The following is a 23840-nucleotide window of genomic DNA, read 5'->3' as shown; positions in this document are numbered from 1 at the left end:
GATCCCTTTATTGATGACTTGGTCCTGACGTGGAGTCCCGGTGTCTGATCCCTTTATTGATGACTTGGTCCTGACGTGGAGTCCCGGGGTCTGATCCCTTTATTGATGACTTGGTCCTGACGTGGAGTCCCTGGGTCTGATCCCTTTATTGATGACTTGGTCCTGACGTGGAGTCCCGGTGTCTGATCCCTTTATTGATGACTTGGTCCTGACGTGGAGTCCCGGTGTCTGATCCCTTTATTGGTGACTTGGTCCTGACGTGGAGTCCCGGTGTCTGATCCCTTTATTGATGACTTGGTCCTGACGTGGAGTCCCTGGGTCTGATCCCTTTATTGATGACTTGGTCCTGACGTGGAGTCCCGGTGTCTGATCCCTTTATTGATGACTTGGTCCTGACGTGGAGTCCCGGGGTCTGATCCCTTTATTGATGACTTGGTCCTGACGTGGAGTCCCGGGGTCTGATCCCTTTATTGATGACTTGGTCCTGACGTGGAGTCCCTGGGTCTGATCCCTTTATTGATGACTTGGTCCTGACGTGGAGTCCCGGGGTCTGATCCCTTTATTGATGACTTGGTCCTGACGTGGAGTCCCTGGGTCTGATCCCTTTATTGATGACTTGGTCCTGACGTGGAGTCCCGGTGTCTGATCCCTTTATTGATGACTTGGTCCTGACGTGGAGTCCCGGTGTCTGATCCCTTTATTGATGACTTGGTCCTGACGTGGAGTCCCGGTGTCTGATCCCTTTATTGATGACTTGGTCCTGACGTGGAGTCCGGGGTCTGATCCCTTTATTGATGACTTGGTCCTGACGTGGAGTCCCGGGGTCTGATCCCTTTATTGATGACTTGGTCCTGACGTGGAGTCCCGGGGTCTGATCCCTTTATTGATGACTTGGTCCTGACGTGGAGTCCCGGTGTCTGATCCCTTTATTGATGACTTGGTCCTGACGTGGAGTCCCGGGGTCTGATCCCTTTATTGGTGACTTGGTCCTGACGTGGAGTCCCGGTGTCTGATCCCTTTATTGATGACTTGGTCCTGACGTGGAGTCCCGGGGTCTGATCCCTTTATTGATGACTTGGTCCTGACGTGGAGTCCCGGTGTCTGATCCCTTTATTGATGACTTGGTCCTGACGTGGAGTCCCGGTGTCTGATCCCTTTATTGATGACTTGGTCCTGACGTGGAGTCCCGGGGTCTGATCCCTTTATTGATGACTTGGTCCTGACGTGGAGTCCCGGGGTCTGATCCCTTTATTGATGACTTGGTCCTGACGTGGAGTCCCGGTGTCTGATCCCTTTATTGATGACTTGGTCCTGACGTGGAGTCCCGGTGTCTGATCCCTTTATTGATGACTTGGTCCTGACGTGGAGTCCCTGGGTCTGATCCCTTTATTGATGACTTGGTCCTGACGTGGAGTCCCGGGGTCTGATCCCTTTATTGATGACTTGGTCCTGACGTGGAGTCCCGGGGTCTGATCCCTTTATTGATGACTTGGTCCTGACGTGGAGTCCCGGTGTCTGATCCCTTTATTGATGACTTGGTCCTGACGTGGAGTCCCGGGGTCTGATCCCTTTATTGATGACTTGGTCCTGACGTGGAGTCCCTGGGTCTGATCCCTTTATTGATGACTTGGTCCTGACGTGGAGTCCCGGGGTCTGATCCCTTTATTGATGACTTGGTCCTGACGTGGAGTCCCGGGGTCTGATCCCTTTATTGATGACTTGGTCCTGACGTGGAGTCCCTGGGTCTGATCCCTTTATTGATGACTTGGTCCTGACGTGGAGTCCCGGGGTCTGATCCCTTTATTGATGACTTGGTCCTGACGTGGAGTCCCGGTGTCTGATCCCTTTATTGATGACTTGGTCCTGACGTGGAGTCCCGGTGTCTGATCCCTTTATTGATGACTTGGTCCTGACGTGGAGTCCCGGGGTCTGATCCCTTTATTGATGACTTGGTCCTGACGTGGAGTCCCGGGGTCTGATCCCTTTATTGATGACTTGGTCCTGACGTGGAGTCCCGGGGTCTGATCCCTTTATTGGTGACTTGGTCCTGACGTGGAGTCCCGGGGTCTGATCCCTTTATTGATGACTTGGTCCTGACGTGGAGTCCCGGGGTCTGATCCCTTTATTGATGACTTGGTCCTGACGTGGAGTCCCGGGGTCTGATCCCTTTATTGATGACTTGGTCCTGACGTGGAGTCCCTGGGTCTGATCCCTTTATTGATGACTTGGTCCTGACGTGGAGTCCCGGTGTCTGATCCCTTTATTGATGACTTGGTCCTGACGTGGAGTCCCGGTGTCTGATCCCTTTATTGATGACTTGGTCCTGACGTGGAGTCCCGGTGTCTGATCCCTTTATTGATGACTTGGTCCTGACGTGGAGTCCCTGGGTCTGATCCCTTTATTGATGACTTGGTCCTGACGTGGAGTCCCGGGGTCTGATCCCTTTATTGATGACTTGGTCCTGACGTGGAGTCCCGGGGTCTGATCCCTTTATTGATGACTTGGTCCTGACGTGGAGTCCCGGTGTCTGATCCCTTTATTGATGACTTGGTCCTGACGTGGAGTCCCTGGGTCTGATCCCTTTATTGATGACTTGGTCCTGACGTGGAGTCCCGGGGTCTGATCCCTTTATTGATGACTTGGTCCTGACGTGGAGTCCCTGGGTCTGATCCCTTTATTGATGACTTGGTCCTGACGTGGAGTCCCGGTGTCTGATCCCTTTATTGATGACTTGGTCCTGACGTGGAGTCCCTGGGTCTGATCCCTTTATTGATGACTTGGTCCTGACGTGGAGTCCCTGGGTCTGATCCCTTTATTGATGACTTGGTCCTGACGTGGAGTCCCGGTGTCTGATCCCTTTATTGATGACTTGGTCCTGACGTGGAGTCCCTGGGTCTGATCCCTTTATTGATGACTTGGTCCTGACGTGGAGTCCCGGGGTCTGATCCCTTTATTGATGACTTGGTCCTGACGTGGAGTCCCGGGGTCTGATCCCTTTATTGATGACTTGGTCCTGACGTGGAGTCCCTGGGTCTGATCCCTTTATTGATGACTTGGTCCTGACGTGGAGTCCCGGTGTCTGATCCCTTTATTGATGACTTGGTCCTGACGTGGAGTCCCTGGGTCTGATCCCTTTATTGATGACTTGGTCCTGACGTGGAGTCCCCGTTGTCTGATTCCTTTAATGATGACTTGGTCCTGACGTGGAGTCCCGGGGTCTGATCCCTTTATTGATGACTTGGTCCTGACGTGGAGTCCCTGGGTCTGATCCCTTTATTGATGACTTGGTCCTGACGTGGAGTCCCTGGGTCTGATCCCTTTATTGATGACTTGGTCCTGACGTGGAGTCCCGGTGTCTGATCCCTTTATTGATGACTTGGTCCTGACGTGGAGTCCCTGGGTCTGATCCCTTTATTGATGACTTGGTCCTGACGTGGAGTCCCTGGGTCTGATCCCTTTATTGATGACTTGGTCCTGACGTGGAGTCCCGGGGTCTGATCCCTTTATTGATGACTTGGTCCTGACGTGGAGTCCCGGGGTCTGATCCCTTTATTGATGACTTGGTCCTGACGTGGAGTCCCTGGGTCTGATCCCTTTATTGATGACTTGGTCCTGACGTGGAGTCCCGGTGTCTGATCCCTTTATTGATGACTTGGTCCTGACGTGGAGTCCCGGTGTCTGATCCCTTTATTGATGACTTGGTCCTGACGTGGAGTCCCGGTGTCTGATCCCTTTATTGATGACTTGGTCCTGACGTGGAGTCCCTGGGTCTGATCCCTTTATTGATGACTTGGTCCTGACGTGGAGTCCCGGTGTCTGATCCCTTTATTGATGACTTGGTCCTGACGTGGAGTCCCGGTGTCTGATCCCTTTATTGATGACTTGGTCCTGACGTGGAGTCCCGGTGTCTGATCCCTTTATTGATGACTTGGTCCTGACGTGGAGTCCCGGTGTCTGATCCCTTTATTGATGACTTGGTCCTGACGTGGAGTCCCGGGGTCTGATCCCTTTATTGATGACTTGGTCCTGACGTGGAGTCCCTGGGTCTGATCCCTTTATTGATGACTTGGTCCTGACGTGGAGTCCCGGTGTCTGATCCCTTTATTGATGACTTGGTCCTGACGTGGAGTCCCTGGGTCTGATCCCTTTATTGATGACTTGGTCCTGACGTGGAGTCCCGTGGTCTGATCCCTTTATTGATGACTTGGTCCTGACGTGGAGTCCCGGGGTCTGATCCCTTTATTGATGACTTGGTCCTGACGTGGAGTCCCGGTGTCTGATCCCTTTATTGATGACTTGGTCCTGACGTGGAGTCCCGGTGTCTGATCCCTTTATTGATGACTTGGTCCTGACGTGGAGTCCCTGGGTCTGATCCCTTTATTGATGACTTGGTCCTGACGTGGAGTCCCGGTGTCTGATCCCTTTATTGATGACTTGGTCCTGACGTGGAGTCCCGGGGTCTGATCCCTTTATTGATGACTTGGTCCTGACGTGGAGTCCCTGGGTCTGATCCCTTTATTGATGACTTGGTCCTGACGTGGAGTCCGGGGTCTGATTCCTTTATTGATGACTTGGTCCTGACGTGGAGTCCCTGGGTCTGATCCCTTTATTGATTACTTGGTCCTGACGTGGAGTCCCGGTGTCTGATCCCTTTATTGATGACTTGGTCCTGACGTGGAGTCCCGGTGTCTGATCCCTTTATTGATGACTTGGTCCTGACGTGGAGTCCCTGGGTCTGATCCCTTTATTGATGACTTGGTCCTGACGTGGAGTCCCGGTGTCTGATCCCTTTATTGATGACTTGGTCCTGACGTGGAGTCCCGGTGTCTGATCCCTTTATTGATGACTTGGTCCTGACGTGGAGTCCCTGGGTCTGATCCCTTTATTGATGACTTGGTCCTGACGTGGAGTCCCGGTGTCTGATCCCTTTATTGATGACTTGGTCCTGACGTGGAGTCCCGGTGTCTGATCCCTTTATTGATGACTTGGTCCTGACGTGGAGTCCCGGGGTCTGATCCCTTTATTGATGACTTGGTCCTGACGTGGAGTCCCGGTGTCTGATCCCTTTATTGATGACTTGGTCCTGACGTGGAGTCCCTGGGTCTGATCCCTTTATTGATGACTTGGTCCTGACGTGGAGTCCCGGTGTCTGATCCCTTTATTGATGACTTGGTCCTGACGTGGAGTCCCGGGGTCTGATCCCTTTATTGATGACTTGGTCCTGACGTGGAGTCCCGGGGTCTGATCCCTTTATTGATGACTTGGTCCTGACGTGGAGTCCCGGTGTCTGATCCCTTTATTGATGACTTGGTCCTGACGTGGAGTCCCTGGGTCTGATCCCTTTATTGGTGACTTGGTCCTGACGTGGAGTCCCGGTGTCTGATCCCTTTATTGATGACTTGGTCCTGACGTGGAGTCCCTGGGTCTGATCCCTTTATTGATGACTTGGTCCTGACGTGGAGTCCCGGTGTCTGATCCCTTTATTGATGACTTGGTCCTGACGTGGAGTCCCTGGGTCTGATCCCTTTATTGATGACTTGGTCCTGACGTGGAGTCCCTGGGTCTGATCCCTTTATTGATGACTTGGTCCTGACGTGGAGTCCCGGGGTCTGATCCCTTTATTGATGACTTGGTCCTGACGTGGAGTCCCTGGGTCTGATCCCTTTATTGATGACTTGGTCCTGACGTGGAGTCCCGGTGTCTGATCCCTTTATTGATGACTTGGTCCTGACGTGGAGTCCCTGGGTCTGATCCCTTTATTGATGACTTGGTCCTGACGTGGAGTCCCGGTGTCTGATCCCTTTATTGATGACTTGGTCCTGACGTGGAGTCCCGGGGTCTGATCCCTTTATTGATGACTTGGTCCTGACGTGGAGTCCCGGTGTCTGATCCCTTTATTGATGACTTGGTCCTGACGTGGAGTCCCGGGGTCTGATCCCTTTATTGATGACTTGGTCCTGACGTGGAGTCCCTGGGTCTGATCCCTTTATTGATGACTTGGTCCTGACGTGGAGTCCCGGTGTCTGATCCCTTTATTGATGACTTGGTCCTGACGTGGAGTCCCGGTGTCTGATCCCTTTATTGATGACTTGGTCCTGACGTGGAGTCCCTGGGTCTGATCCCTTTATTGATGACTTGGTCCTGACGTGGAGTCCCGGTGTCTGATCCCTTTATTGATGACTTGGTCCTGACGTGGAGTCCCGTGGGTCTGATTCCTTTATTGATGACTTGGTCCTGACATGTAGTCCCGGTGTCTGATCCCTTTATTGATGACTTGGTCCTGACGTGGAGTCCCGGGGTCTGATCCCTTTATTGATGACTTGGTCCTGACGTGGAGTCCCGGTGTCTGATCCCTTTATTGATGACTTGGTCCTGACGTGGAGTCCCTGGGTCTGATCCCTTTATTGATGACTTGGTCCTGACGTGGAGTCCCGGTGTCTGATCCCTTTATTGATGACTTGGTCCTGACGTGGAGTCCCGGGGTCTGATCCCTTTATTGATGACTTGGTCCTGACGTGGAGTCCCGGTGTCTGATCCCTTTATTGATGACTTGGTCCTGACGTGGAGTCCCGGGGTCTGATCCCTTTATTGATGACTTGGTCCTGACGTGGAGTCCCGTGGGTCTGATCCCTTTATTGATGACTTGGTCCTGACGTGGAGTCCCTGGGTCTGATCCCTTTATTGATGACTTGGTCCTGACGTGGAGTCCCGGTGTCTGATCCCTTTATTGATGACTTGGTCCTGACGTGGAGTCCCTGGGTCTGATCCCTTTATTGATGACTTGGTCCTGACGTGGAGTCCCTGGGTCTGATCCCTTTATTGATGACTTGGTCCTGACGTGGAGTCCCGGGGTCTGATCCCTTTATTGATGACTTGGTCCTGACGTGGAGTCCCTGGGTCTGATCCCTTTATTGATGACTTGGTCCTGACGTGGAGTCCCGGTGTCTGATCCCTTTATTGATGACTTGGTCCTGACGTGGAGTCCCTGGGTCTGATCCCTTTATTGATGACTTGGTCCTGACGTGGAGTCCCGGTGTCTGATCCCTTTATTGATGACTTGGTCCTGACGTGGAGTCCCTGGGTCTGATCCCTTTATTGATGACTTGGTCCTGACGTGGAGTCCCTGGGTCTGATCCCTTTATTGATGACTTGGTCCTGACGTGGAGTCCCGGGGTCTGATCCCTTTATTGATGACTTGGTCCTGACGTGGAGTCCCTGGGTCTGATCCCTTTATTGATGACTTGGTCCTGACGTGGAGTCCGTGGGTCTGATCCCTTTATTGATGACTTGGTCCTGACTTGGAGTCCCTGGGTCTGATCCCTTTATTGATGACTTGGTCCTGACGTGGAGTCCCGGTGTCTGATCCCTTTATTGATGACTTGGTCCTGACGTGGAGTCCCTGGGTCTGATCCCTTTATTGATGACTTGGTCCTGACGTGGAGTCCCTGGGTCTGATCCCTTTATTGATGACTTGGTCCTGACGTGGAGTCCCGGTGTCTGATCCCTTTATTGATGACTTGGTCCTGACGTGGAGTCCCGGGGTCTGATCCCTTTATTGGTGACTTGGTCCTGACGTGGAGTCCCGGTGTCTGATCCCTTTATTGATGACTTGGTCCTGACGTGGAGTCCCTGGGTCTGATCCCTTTATTGATGACTTGGTCCTGACGTGGAGTCCCGGTGTCTGATCCCTTTATTGATGACTTGGTCCTGACGTGGAGTCCGGGGTCTGATCCCTTTATTGATGACTTGGTCCTGACGTGGAGTCCCGGGGTCTGATCCCTTTATTGATGACTTGGTCCTGACGTGGAGTCCGTGGGTCTGATTCCTTTATTGATGACTTGGTCCTGACGTGGAGTCCCTGGTGTCTGATCCCTTTATTGATGACTTGGTCCTGACGTGGAGTCCCGGTGTCTGATCCCTTTATTGATGACTTGGTCCTGACGTGGAGTCCCGGTGTCTGATCCCTTTATTGATGACTTGGTCCTGACGTGGAGTCCCTGGGTCTGATCCCTTTATTGATGACTTGGTCCTGACGTGGAGTCCAGGTGTCTGATCCCTTTATTGATGACTTGGTCCTGACGTGGAGTCCCGGTGTCTGATCCCTTTATTGATGACTTGGTCCTGACGTGGAGTCCCGGGGTCTGATCCCTTTATTGATGACTTGGTCCTGACGTGGAGTCCCGGTGTCTGATCCCTTTATTGATGACTTGGTCCTGACGTGGAGTCCCGGTGTCTGATCCCTTTATTGATGACTTGGTCCTGACGTGGAGTCCCTGGGTCTGATCCCTTTATTGATGACTTGGTCCTGACGTGGAGTCCCGGGGTCTGATCCCTTTATTGATGACTTGGTCCTGACGTGGAGTCCCGGGGTCTGATCCCTTTATTGATGACTTGGTCCTGACGTGGAGTCCGTGGGTCTGATCCCTTTATTGATGACTTGGTCCTGACGTGGAGTCCCGGTGTCTGATCCCTTTATTGATGACTTGGTCATGACGTGTAGTCCCGGTGTCTGATCCCTTTATTGATGACTTGGTCCTGACGTGGAGTCCCTGGGTCTGATCCTTTATTGATGACTTGGTCCTGACGTGGAGTCCCGGGGTCTGATCCCTTTATTGATGACTTGGTCCTGACGTGGAGTCCCTGGGTCTGATCCCTTTATTGATGACTTGGTCCTGACGTGGAGTCCGTGGGTCTGATTCCTTTATTGATGACTTGGTCCTGACGTGGAGTCCCGGTGTCTGATCCCTTTATTGGTGACTTGGTCCTGACGTGGAGTCCCTGGGTCTGATTCCCTTTATTGATGACTTGGTCCTGACGTGGAGTCCCGGTGTCTGATCCCTTTATTGATGACTTGGTCCTGACTTGGAGTCCCTGGGTCTGATCCCTTTATTGATGACTTGGTCCTGACGTGGAGTCCAGGTGTCTGATCCCTTTATTGATGACTTTGTCCTGACGTGTAGTCCGGGGTCTGATCCCTTTATTGGTGACTTGGTGCTGACTTGGAGTCCCTGGGTCTGATCCCTTTATTAATGACTTGGTCCTGACGTGGAGTCCCGGTGTCTGATCCCTTTATTGATGACTTGGTCCTGACGTGGATTCCGGGGTCTGATTCCTTTATTGATGACTTGGTCCTGACGTGGAGTCCCTGGGTCTGATCCCTTTATTGTTTACTTGGTCCTGACGTGGAGTCCCGGTGTCTGATCCCTTTATTGATGACTTGGTCCTGACGTGGAGTCCCTGGGTCTGATCCCTTTATTGATGACTTGGTCCTGACGTGGAGTCCCGGTGTCTGATCCCTTTATTGATGACTTGGTCCTGACTTGGAGTCCCTGGGTCTGATCCCTTTATTAATGACTTGGTCCTGACGTGGAGTCCCTGGGTCTGATCCCTTTATTGATGACTTGGTCCTGACGTGTAGTCCCGGGGTCTGATCCCTTTATTGGTGACTTGGTCCTGACGTGGAGTCCCGGTGTCTGATCCCTTTATTGATGACTTGGTCCTGACTTGGAGTCCATGGGTCTGATCCCTTTATTGATGACTTGGTCCTGAGGTGGAGTCCCTGGGTCTGATCCCTTTATTGATGACTTGGTCCTGACGTGGAGTCCCGGTGTCTGATCCCTTTATTGATGACTTGGTCCTGACCTGGAGTCCCCGGTGTCTGATCCCTTTATTGATGACTTGGTCCTGACGTGGAGTCCCTGGGTCTGATCCCTTTATTGATGACTTGGTCCTGACGTGGAGTCCGGGGTCTGATCCCTTTATTGATGACTTGGTCCTGACGTGGAGTCCCGGTGTCTGATCCCTTTATTGATGACTTGGTCCTGACGTGGAGTCCCGGTGTCTGATCCCTTTATTGATGACTTGGTCCTGACGTGGAGTCCCTGGGTCTGATCCCTTTATTGATGACTTGGTCCTGACGTGGAGTCCCGGTGTCTGATCCCTTTATTGATGACTTGGTCCTGACGTGGAGTCCCTGGGTCTGATCCCTTTATTGATGACTTGGTCCTGACTTGGAGTCCCGGTGTCTGATCCCTTTATTGGTGACTTGGTGCTGACTTGGAGTCCCTGGGTCTGATCCCTTTATTAATGACTTGGTCCTGACGTGGAGTCCCGGTGTCTGATCCCTTTATTGATGACTTGGTCCTGACGTGGATTCCGGGGTCTGATTCCTTTATTGATGACTTGGTCCTGACGTGGAGTCCCTGGGTCTGATCCCTTTATTGATGACTTGGTCCTGACGTGGAGTCCCTGGTGTCTGATCCCTTTATTGATGACTTGGTCCTGACGTGGAGTCCCGGTGTCTGATCCCTTTATTAATGACTTGGTCCTGACTTGGAGTCCCTGGGTCTGATCCCTTTATTAATGACTTGGTCCTGACGTGGAGTCCCTGGGTCTGATCCCTTTATTGATGACTTTGTCCTGACGTGTAGTCCGGGGTCTGATCCCTTTATTGGTGACTTGGTCCTGACGTGGAGTCCCGGTGTCTGATCCCTTTATTGATGACTTGGTCCTGACTTGGAGTCCATGGGTCTGATCCCTTTATTAATGACTTGGTCCCGACGTGGAGTCCCTGGGTCTGATCCCTTTATTGATGACTTGGTCCTGACCTGGAGTCCCCGGTGTCTGATCCCTTTATTGATGACTTGGTCCTGACCTGGAGTCCCCGGTGTCTGATCCCTTTATTGATGACTTGGTCCTGACGTGGAGTCCCTGGGTCTGATCCCTTTATTGATGACTTGGTCCTGACGTGGAGTCCGGGGTCTGATCCCTTTATTGATGACTTGGTCCTGACGTGGAGTCCCGGTGTCTGATCCCTTTATTGATGACTTGGTCCTGACGTGGAGTCCCGGTGTCTGATCCCTTTATTGATGACTTGGTCCTGACGTGGAGTCCCGGTGTCTGATCCCTTTATTGATGACTTGGTCCTGACGTGGAGTCCCTGGGTCTGATCCCTTTATTGATGACTTGGTCCTGACGTGGAGTCCCGGTGTCTGATCCCTTTATTGATGACTTGGTCCTGACGTGGAGTCCCTGGGTCTGATCCCTTTATTGATGACTTGGTCCTGACGTGGAGTCCCTGGGTCTGATCCCTTTATTGATGACTTGGTCCTGACGTGGAGTCCCGGTGTCTGATCCCTTTATTGATGACTTGGTCCTGACGTGGAGTCCCTGGGTCTGATCCCTTTATTGATGACTTGGTCCTGACGTGGAGTCCCGGGGTCTGATCCCTTTATTGATGACTTGGTCCTGACGTGGAGTCCCTGGGTCTGATCCCTTTATTGATGACTTGGTCCTGACGTGGAGTCCCGGGGTCTGATCCCTTTATTGATGACTTGGTCCTGACGTGGAGTCCCGGGGTCTGATCCCTTTATTGATGACTTGGTCCTGACGTGGAGTCCCGGTGTCTGATCCCTTTATTGATGACTTGGTCCTGACGTGGAGTCCCTGGGTCTGATCCCTTTATTGATGACTTGGTCCTGACGTGGAGTCCCGGTGTCTGATCCCTTTATTGATGACTTGGTCCTGACGTGGAGTCCCTGGTGTCTGATCCCTTTATTGATGACTTGGTCCTGACGTGGAGTCCCTGGGTCTGATCCCTTTATTGGTGACTTGGTCCTGACGTGGAGTCCCGGTGTCTGATCCCTTTATTGATGACTTGGTCCTGACGTGGAGTCCCTGGGTCTGATCCCTTTATTGGTGACTTGGTCCTGACGTGGAGTCCCTGGGTCTGATCCCTTCATTAATGACTTGGTCCTGACGTGGAGACATACATTTCGAAGCCAATGAAAATGCTTGTTACAAATAAGATTGAATTATTTGGCTTTGTATGAACGGCCGTTTAAATACATTGTATTTCCAACGCTATGTGCGTTGTAATAAATGCTCCCATTTGTTTTAGCAATACCATAGTTTCCAACCATACAGATGGTTCCAACCAACATGATGGTATACTACCCCACCTTCCTCAGCTCAACTACTGCCCCCTCCTCCTATTCCCGCGTTTATCAAGTTGTATGTTGTAATAGTATACCATAGGATATGACCTTGTAAGTTTTATGTACTATGACTGTTGCGATATTTTGTTTGGCAGGGAATTGGCTACCACTTAGATTAAAATTTTACACGGCCACTCCGCTTTGTCGGTTACACTGATCACGTGGCCTCTGTTACATACTGACATCATTACACCGATCTAATGACATCATTACACCGATCTTATGACATCATTACACCGGTTATTATGACATCATTTGCAGTATTTTACTTGTTTAGTAATTTGAACCGGACAAAAGAACTTGTCTCATTTTGGCAAGGACAGCATGTATTACGAAAATTCATTAACGGTGTTGTTAAGTAATTAGTATTTCAATTAGCTGAGGGGACCTTTGGGCACGTTCATACACCGACAGCACTGTTCCAGTTCTCACCTACAGTTCCGTTGTTGCTGGAATGTCGAGTTTCTGAAGAGAAAATATTAGATTTTCATGTGAATGCTTGTTATCCGTCATTTTGGTTAGAGAGGTTGGTGTGTGGATTACCTAGTTTGGGAGTGAGGAGGTATGGCGTCGTGGCGTGTAGGGTATGGCTACAGGCCCACTAATGGCCGTCTCTTCACCACCCGATTCTATCTGTCGCCCAACTTGGCTTCCCTAATTGGCTTTGGGTGATTAACTGCTGGAAAACCATTTTGACCCATTAAGTGTGAATAGGAATGCTATGTAGATATCGCTAGGTCTACTCTCCGCCGGATGTCAGGTCTGGACTGACTCAGGGCCGATGTCTATTAACGGCTCTCTTGCTTGTGATGTATGTACCATCAGGGTACACACCGCACACGGCAAACGTACACCGTGTCACATATATTGAAATATTGCTTTTTCAAAAGACTTTTGAGATGATAGCAAACCTAATCGGCTGCAGTGGATGTAGGCCTGATGTGCACCATTTAACTCTGCCCAGTAGTTTGATGTAGATAAAAAATGTCTTTCCAGACATCAGTACTACGGCAGGCACGCACAGCACATCGCTCTATGTTCTGTTTTTAACACCTTAATCCGTTACGAATATTGACATATACACACTCTTGGTTGTGTATTAATGTGTCATACGCTAGAATGTAATGACAGTACACTAGATCATAAGTATGTACATTGTACTACAGAGAAGTACACTAGATCATAAGTATGTACATTGTACTACAGAACAGTACACTAGATCATAAGTATGTACATTGTACTACAGAACAGTACACTAGATCATAAGTATGTACATTGTACTAAAGAACAGTACACTAGACCATAAGTATGTACATTGTACTACAGAACAGTACACTAGATCATAAGTATGTACATTGTACTACAGAGAAGTACACTAGATCATAAGTATGTACATTGTACTACAGAGAAGTACACTAGATCAGAAGTATGTACCTACAGAGAAGTACACTTGATCATAAGTATGTACCTACAGAGAAGTACACTAGATAATAAGTATGTACCTACAGAGAAGTACACTAGATCATAAGTATGTACATTGTATTACAGAGAAGTACACTTGATCATAAGTGTGCACTACAGAGCAGTACACTAGATAATAAGTATGTACCTACAGAGAGGTACACTAGATCATAAGTGTGTACCTACAGAGCAGTACACTAGATAATAAGTATGTACCTACAGAGAAGTACACTAGATCATACGTATGTACCTACAGAGAAGTACACTAGATCATACGTATGTACCTACAGAGAAGTACACTAGATCATAAGTATGTACCCACAGAGAAGTACAGTAGATCATAAGTATGTACATTGTACTACAGAGAAGTACACTTGATCATAAGTATGTACATTGTACTACAGAACAGTACACTAGATCATAAGTATGTACCTACAGAGAAGTACACTAGATCATAAGTATGCACCTACAGAGAAGTACACCAGATCATAAGTATGTACATTGTACTACAGATAAGTACACTAGATCATAAGTATGTACCTACAGAGAAGTACACTAGATCATAAGTATGTACCTACAGAGAAGTACACTTGATCATAAGTATGTACCTACAGAGAAGTACACTAGATCATAAGTATGTACATTGTACTACAGAACAGTACACTAGATCATAAGTATGTACATTGTACTACAGAACAGTACACTAGATCATAAGTATGTACATTGTACTAAAGAACAGTACACTAGACCATAAGTATGTACATTGTACTACAGAACAGTACACTAGATCATAAGTATGTACATTGTACTACAGAGAAGTACACTAGATCATAAGTATGTACATTGTACTACAGAGAAGTACACTAGATCAGAAGTATGTACCTACAGAGAAGTACACTTGATCATAAGTATGTACCTACAGAGAAGTACACTAGATAATAAGTATGTACCTACAGAGAAGTACACTAGATCATAAGTATGTACATTGTATTACAGAGAAGTACACTTGATCATAAGTGTGTACCTACAGAGCAGTACACTAGATAATAAGTATGTACCTACAGAGAGGTACACTAGATCATAAGTGTGTACCTACAGAGCAGTACACTAGATAATAAGTATGTACCTACAGAGAAGTACACTTGATCATAAGTATGTACCTACAGAGCAGTACACTAGATAATAAGTATGTACCTACAGAGAGGTACACTAGATCATACGTATGTACCTACAGAGAAGTACACTAGATCATACGTATGTACCTACAGAGAAGTACACTAGATCATAAGTATGTACCCACAGAGAAGTACAGTAGATCATAAGTATGTACATTGTACTACAGAGAAGTACACTTGATCATAAGTATGTACATTGTACTACAGAACAGTACACTAGATCATAAGTATGTACCTACAGAGAAGTACACTAGATCATAAGTATGCACCTACAGAGAAGTACACCAGATCATAAGTATGTACATTGTACTACAGATAAGTACACTAGATCATAAGTATGTACCTACAGAGAAGTACACTAGATCATAAGTATGTACCTACAGAGAAGTACACTTGATCATAAGTATGTACCTACAGAGAAGTACACTAGATCATAAGTATGTACATTGTACTACAGAACAGTACACTAGATCATAAGTATGTACATTGTACTAAAGAACAGTACACTAGACCATAAGTATGTACATTGTACTACAGAACAGTACACTAGATCATAAGTATGTACATTGTACTACAGAGAAGTACACTAGATCATAAGTATGTACATTGTACTACAGAGAAGTACACTAGATCAGAAGTATGTACCTACAGAGAAGTACACTTGATCATAAGTATGTACCTACAGAGAAGTACACTAGATAATAAGTATGTACCTACAGAGAAGTACACTAGATCATAAGTATGTACATTGTATTACAGAGAAGTACACTTGATCATAAGTGTGTACCTACAGAGCAGTACACTAGATAATAAGTATGTACCTACAGAGAGGTACACTAGATCATAAGTGTGTACCTACAGAGCAGTACACTAGATAATAAGTATGTACCTACAGAGAAGTACACTTGATCATAAGTATGTACCTACAGAGCAGTACACTAGATAATAAGTATGTACCTACAGAGAGGTACACTAGATCATACGTATGTACCTACAGAGAAGTACACTAGATCATACGTATGTACCTACAGAGAAGTACACTAGATCATAAGTATGTACCCACAGAGAAGTACAGTAGATCATAAGTATGTACATTTTACTACAGAGAAGTACACTTGATCAAAAGTATGTACATTGTACTACAGAACAGTACACTAGATCATAAGTATGTACATTGTACTACAGATAAGTACACTAGATCATAAGTATGTACCTACAGAGAAGTACACTAGATCATAAGTATGTACCTACAGAGAAGTACACTTGATCATAAGTATGTACCTACAGAGAAGTACACTAGATCATAAGTATGTACCTACAGAGAAGTACACTAGATCATAAGTATGTACATTGTACTACAGAGAAGTACACTTGATCATAAGTATGTACCTACAGAGAAGTACAGTTGATCATAAGTATGTACCTACAGAGAAGTACACTTGATCATACGTGTGTACCTACAGAGCAGTACACTAGATCATAAGTATGTACCTACAGAGAAGTAAACTAGATCATAAGTATGTACCTACAGAGAAGTTCATGTACACTAGATCATAAGTATGTACCTACAGAGAAGTACACTTGATCATAAGTATGTACCTACAGAGAAGTACACTAGATCATAAGTATGTACCTACAGAGAAGTACACTAGATCATAAGTATGTACATTGTACTACAGAGAAGTACACTAGATCATAAGTATGTACCTACAGAGAAGTACACTTGGTCATAAGTGTGTACCTACAGAGAAGTACACTACATCATAAGTATGTACATTGTACTACAGAGAAGTACACTAGATCATAAGTATGTAACTACATAGACGTACAGTAGATCATAAGTATGTAACTACAGAGAATTACACTATATCATAAGTATGTACATTGTACTACAGAGAAGTACACTAGATCATAAGTATGCACCTACAGAGAGGTACACTAGATCATAAGTATGTACCTTCAGAGAGGTACACTAGATCATAAGTATGTACCTACAGAGAAGTACACTAGATCATAAGTATGTACCTACAGAGCAGTACATTAGATCATACGTATGTACCCACAGAGAAGTACAGTAGATCATAAGTATGTACATTGTACTACAGAGAAGTACACTTGATCATAAGTATGTACATTGTACTACAGAACAGTACACTAGATCATAAGTATGTACCTACAGAGAAGTACACTAGATCATAAGTATACACCTACAGAGAAGTACACCAGATCATAAGTATGTACATTGTACTACAGATAAGTACACTAGATCATAAGTATGTACCTACAGAGAAGTACACTAGATCATAAGTATGTACCTACAGAGAAGTACACTTGATCATAAGTATGTACCTACAGAGAAGTACACTAGATCATAAGTATGTACATTGTACTACAGAACAGTACACTAGATCATAAGTATGTACATTGTACTACAGAACAGTACACTAGATCATAAGTATGTACATTGTACTAAAGAACAGTACACTAGACCATAAGTATGTACATTGTACTACAGAACAGTACACTAGATCATAAGTATGTACATTGTACTACAGAGAAGTACACTAGATCATAAGTATGTACATTGTACTACAGAGAAGTACACTAGATCAGAAGTATGTACCTACAGAGAAGTACACTAGATCATAAGTATGTACCTACAGAGAAGTACACTAGATCATAAGTATGTACCTACAGAGAAGTACACTAGATCATAAGTATGTACCTACAGAGAAGTACACTAGATCATAAGTATGTACCTACAGAGAAGTACACTAGATCATAAGTATGTACATTGTACTACAGAGAAGTACACTTGATCATAAGTATGTACCTACAGAGAAGTACAGTTGATCATAAGTATGTACCTACAGAGAAGAACACTTGATCATACGTGTGTACCTACAGAGCAGTACACTAGATCATAAGTATGTACCTACAGAGAAGTAAACTAGATCATAAGTATGTACCTACAGAGAAGTACATGTACACTAGATCATAAGTATGTACCTACAGAGAAGTACACTTGATCATAAGTATGTACCTACAGAGAAGTACACTAGATCATAAGTATGTACCTACAGAGAAGTACACTAGATCATAAGTATGTACATTGTACTACAGAGAAGTACACTAGATCATAAGTATGTACCTACAGAGAAGTACACTTGGTCATAAGTGTGTACCTACAGAGAAGTACACTACATCATAAGTATGTACATTGTACTACAGAGAAGTACACTAGATCATAAGTATGTAACTACATAGACGTACAGTAGATCATAAGTATGTAACTACAGAGAATTACACTATATCATAAGTATGTACATTGTACTACAGAGAAGTACACTAGATCATAAGTATGCACCTACAGAGAGGTACACTAGATCATAAGTATGTACCTACAGAGAGGTACACTAGATCATAAGTATGTACCTACAGAGAAGTACACTAGATCATAAGTATGTACCTACAGAGCAGTACATTAGATCATACGTATGTACCTACAGAGAAGTACACTTGATCATACGTATGTACCTACAGAGAAGTACACTAGATCATAAGTATGTACCTACAGAGAAGTACACTAGATCATAAGTATGTACCCACAGAGAAGTACAGTAGATCATAAGTATGTACATTGTACTACAGAGAAGTACACTTGATCAAAAGTATGTACATTGTACTACAGAACAGTACACTAGATCATAAGTATGTACATTGTACTACAGATAAGTACACTAGATCATAAGTATGTACCTACAGAGCAGTACACTAGATCATACGTATGTACCTACAGAGAAGTACACTTGATCATACGTATGTACCTACAGAGAAGTACACTAGATCATAAGTATGTACCTACAGAGAAGTACACTAGATCATAAGTATGTACCTACAGAGATGTACACTAGATCATACGTATGTACCTACAGAGAAGTACACTAGATCATAAGTATGTACCTACAGAGATGTACACTAGATCATACGTATGTACCTACAGAGAAGTACACTAGATCATAAGTATGTACCTACAGAGAAGTACACTAGATCATAAGTATGTACCTACAGAGATGTACACTAGATCATACGTATGTACCTACAGAGAAGTACACTAGATCATAAGTATGTACCTACAGAGATGTACACTAGATCATACGTATGTACCTACAGAGATGTACACTAGATCATAAGTATGTACCTACAGAGCAGTACACTAGATCATAAGTATGTACCTACAGAGATGTACACTAGATCATACGTATGTACCTACAGAGAAGTACACTAGATCATAAGTATGTACCTACAGAGAAGTACACTAGATCATAAGTATGTACATTTTACTACAGAGAAGTACACTTGACCATAAGTGTGTACCTACAGAGAAGAAGTACACTTGATCATAAGTGTGTACCTACAGAGAAGTATACTTGATCATAAGTGTGTACCTACAGAGAAGTACACTAGATCATAAGTATGTACATACAGAGCAGTACACTAGATCATAAGTATGTACATTGTACTACAGAGAAGTACACTAGATCATAAGTATGTACCTACAGAGAAGTACACTAGATCATAAGTATGTACCTACAGAGAAGTACACTAGATCATAAGTATGTACCTACAGAGAAGTACACTAGATCATAAGTATGTACCTACAGAGAAGTACACTTGATCATAAGTATGTACCTACAGAGCAGTACACTTGATCATAAGTGTGTACCTACAGAGAAGTACACTAGATCATACGTATGTACCTACAGAGAAGTACACTAGATCATAAGTATGTAACTACAGAGAAGTACACTTGGTCATAAGTATGTACATTTTACTACAGAATAGTACACTAGATCATAAGTGTGTACCTACAAATAAGTACAGTAGATCATAAGTGTGTACCTACAGAGAAGTACACTAGATCATAAGTGTGTACCTACAGAGAAGTACACTTGATCATAAGTGTGTACCTACAGAGAAGTACACTAGATCATAAGTATGTACCTACAGAGAAGTACACTTGATCATAAGTGTGTACCTACAGAGAAGTACACTAGATCATAAGTGTGTACCTACAGAGAAGTACACTTGATCATATTTAGTTTTAGCTGACGGGCATAGGTAAGACTATATTACCTATATTACCTAGTAGACTATATTAATACATAGCTGAATGGTATACTTAAATGTTCACTACAATATACTTTATGTTGTTATAACAATAGATTATATGTAGCTATAGATAAACGTTTAGTGCCCTATATCATGGACATGTAAATATCTATGATATCTAGTAAATTAACATATACCTGTATACTCATTCCTTCCAATTAGTGCACTGATTTAGACGTTGAGCAAGAAACTGCGATTTAAGTATGAACCATGTGTGTCATTAATCAAAGATTGATTATGACATCATATATAGGGAAAGGTAAAGAACTTTACCATTGCAAAATTGGATCCTTTCATTCAAAGTGTCGCAAAACTTTCCTCACGCAAGACTCAACTGCGGCAATTTTCATCAAGAGTAGCGACACAAAGATATCACATCAACATAATCTGGTTATTTCACAAGCAGCCTCATAACTTAAAAATTGAAGAATTATCTTTAGTAGGACACAATTTAGAATGAGTAGGTAGAGAATCAGACTGTCTACATCCCATAGCAGTGGTGAAGTGAAACGTTAGGTCAAAATAAACTTACTTGTTTAATGTGTCGTAGTAAAACGTTAGGTCAAAATAAAATGACTTGTTTTATATATCGTAGTGAAACGATAGGTCAAAATAAACTTACTTGTTTAATGTATCGTCTCCCCTGTGCTCCACTTGGATATTTGTCCTGCCGATAGATATCTGGGCCATTTCGACCACCATCTTGCATATAAATTAATGTCCGCCATCTCATTGGTTCCGGAAGGTTCAGCTTCCCAATCGGATCGCGAGTTACATAACATTTGCCCTGTTTGAGAACGCGAATGTGACCAAAATAAATAAGCTACAACCAATAAAACATCTTTCATTTATATCTATATTTCCGTTTTATTTCCTAATGCTAACCCTTTTTAATGCATCATAAGTGATGAATGTCCGCTCAAAGTCAATGAGTTCTGAACAAAACACTCTCATTCACAATGAAAATCTAATTCAGAATCCTGTTTGAAGTTTGATTTTGATTATGTATTGTTTTATTTACGTTGACCCGCCGCGGGGTTGGTGTACCTGTTACCGAATTGAAGGTAGATAAGCGAAGGAACAATGGTTTCTGTCGTCATATGCTCCCTTTTGTATAAATGTACCATTTTTACTGTTAATTGTTTTCATATTAAGTAATTAAGATTAAAACTAACCTTATCATCAGCCTAAATTTAACACTTTACAGAGCATCATGTTGAACGCCGTAACACGATCACATTGTCATACATTGTGATAGAATTATATTTGATGCAATGACGCCATAACTCCTTCGCTGAATTGAAAACCAATGGTGTCAGCGGAAATAATGTGTGATGTATGTGATGAGATATATCTCCATTTTGTTCCTATTTCCTAGACTGTTTATTAGTAAAACAGAAGCTGGTCTGGAACACGTTTGTGGTCTTGTTTTAAGACAAACCCCCATTAGACGTTTATTGGACGTCACGATCGTCGGTGGAACTAAGGATGTGTTTTGTGTAGTTATGTCTGCTATATTAAATACGTACCACCATAGGTGGGAGGTCGATAAGGAGCAGTCGTTACCTCGGTATGATTGATGGTGTAATATTCCACCGTAATTATGATACACGGCAGGTGTTAGGCTCGGCCGAAACGTCCTGGCTGGGGAATACACTGGTACCCTACATCAGTATGAATGACGTCACGGGAACGTACTGGCTGGGGAATACACTGGTACCCTACATCAGTATGAATGACGTCACGGGACGTACTGGCTGGGGAATACACTGGTACCCTACATCAGTATGAATGACGTCACGGGAACGTACTGGCTGGGGAATACACTGGTACCCTACATCAGTATGAATGACGTCACGGGAACGTACTGACTGGGGAATACACTGGTACCCTACATCAGTATGAATGACGTCACGGGAACGTACTGGCTGGGAAATACACTGGTACCCTACATCAGTATGAATGACGTCACGGGAACGTACTGGCTGGGGAATAATCTGGTACCCTACAGCAGTATGAATGACGTCACGGGACGTACTGACTGGGGAATACTCTGGTACCCTACATCAGTATGAATGACGTCACGGGAACGTACTGGCTGGGGAATACACTGGTACCCTACATCCGTATGAATGACGTCACGGGAACGTACTGGCTGGAGAATACTATGGTACCCTACATCACTATATTGACATTCTGTGTTTCATTTGTCTATATGTCGTTAGTAAATCAAATTGTATTCATGAGACTGTATACTACAATTTACAGTGATTCGGTCAGAGTAGGAATACAGCTCCAGGTGTTGCAGGTCAAAACAATGGCCGCCAGTTACTTTCGGACTGGAGAGCTTTCGAATGCTAGCATTTATAATCCACAATTCACAAGTTATGAGAGTAATATTTTATAATTAAAACAAAATGTAGTCAACACAAAATAACTATAAGCGCCGTTCTTGATCTAGGAATTATCAAATTGTCAAGTCAATGTCGTCACACTCACAGGGGCTCGTTTCCGAATTTTCAGAAATGCAAGACACGACATTAAACATTAACATTAAAAGTCCAGTATTTATATAAAACAAATCTTGTGAAAAATCGGGAGTATCGACATGGTTTCTGGTTGTGTATGTATATTGGATTTTATTTTTGTTGTTATTCACTGATGTTATAGGCCTACCTTACACAATCGAGCCCCTGTGAAGTTGAAAATCGTCTGCTAGGCCTAAGATGTGACTGGTTAGACTTGAATCTGTTTCGAACTAAATACAAATGTATCCTTGGAATCGTTTTCACCTACTGTCAAGACGACTTTCATTTAGAATTTAAGAGCTGGTATTCTTCTGAAAATAACGTAAATCCAGTCGATAGAAACTTCGGTGTTTCCGAGGAATCGAGTCTATCCTGTGTAATACCCGTTCAAAGCCGCATCACTTCTAAATGCTAACGTATAGCATTGCGCCGAAAAACGGCTTGGATTTTAAACAATCTGTAATTATGCAATTGTGAATGATTTGACGATATCTACAAACGTATATGAAATGGAAAATAAAGTCAAACTTGTGCAAAACTATTGTATGTGTTGGCTATTAATAATGACACGAGAGACTATATTATTCCTTCTCGAAATGTCGGCTGTTCCGGTATTTGAACTATAGATGACGTCAGTTATAGGGTAAGCGGCAAATTCAAACGCGCCATAATCTACATTAAATAAAAAAATCTTTATGAATGTAAATATAAGCATTGAACTGTTACCAAATGGTAGTATACAGTCGATATGAATACAATTTGGGTGACAGATAAATATTTCATGTCGCCTGTTAGGGCGACATTCTATTTATCTGTCACCCAAATTGTATTCATATCGACTGTATACTACCATTTGGTAACAGTTCAATGAATGACGTCACGGGAACGTACTGGCTGGGGAATACTCTGGTACCCTACATCAGTATGAATGACGTCACGGGAACGTACTGGCTGGGGAATACACTGGTACCCTACATCAGTATGAATGACGTCACGGGAACGTACTGACTGGGGAATACTCTGGTACCCTACATCAGTATGAATGACGTCACGGGAACGTACTGGCTGGGGAATACACTGGTACCCTACATCAGTATGAATGACGTCACGGGAACGTACTGGCCGGGGAATACACTGGTACCCTACATCAGAATGAATGACGTCACGGGAACGTACTGGCCGGGGAATACACTGGTACCCTACATCAGTATGAATGACGTCACGGGAACGTACTGGCTGGGGAATACACTGGTACCCTACATCAGTATGAATGACGTCACGGGAACGTACTGGCTGGGGAATACACTGGTACCCTACATCAGTATGAATGACGTTATGGGAACCATCACCTTTGCCTGTATGGAACGTCATCTATATACTACATTTTGTACGCGAAACGACTGAACCTGCAATGTCTCTTGCAAGATTACGTCTGGTTGCATATGCTGAATGATGAGAGAAGGTTGGCATGGTGGATAAATGACCTTGGCTCTAGTTATGTGGTAAAT

This window comes from Pecten maximus, chromosome 1 (assembly GCF_902652985.1).
Source record: "Pecten maximus chromosome 1, xPecMax1.1, whole genome shotgun sequence".
NCBI classification, from domain to species: Eukaryota; Metazoa; Mollusca; class Bivalvia; order Pectinida; family Pectinidae; genus Pecten; species Pecten maximus.
This window is presented reverse-complemented; position numbering follows the sequence as displayed.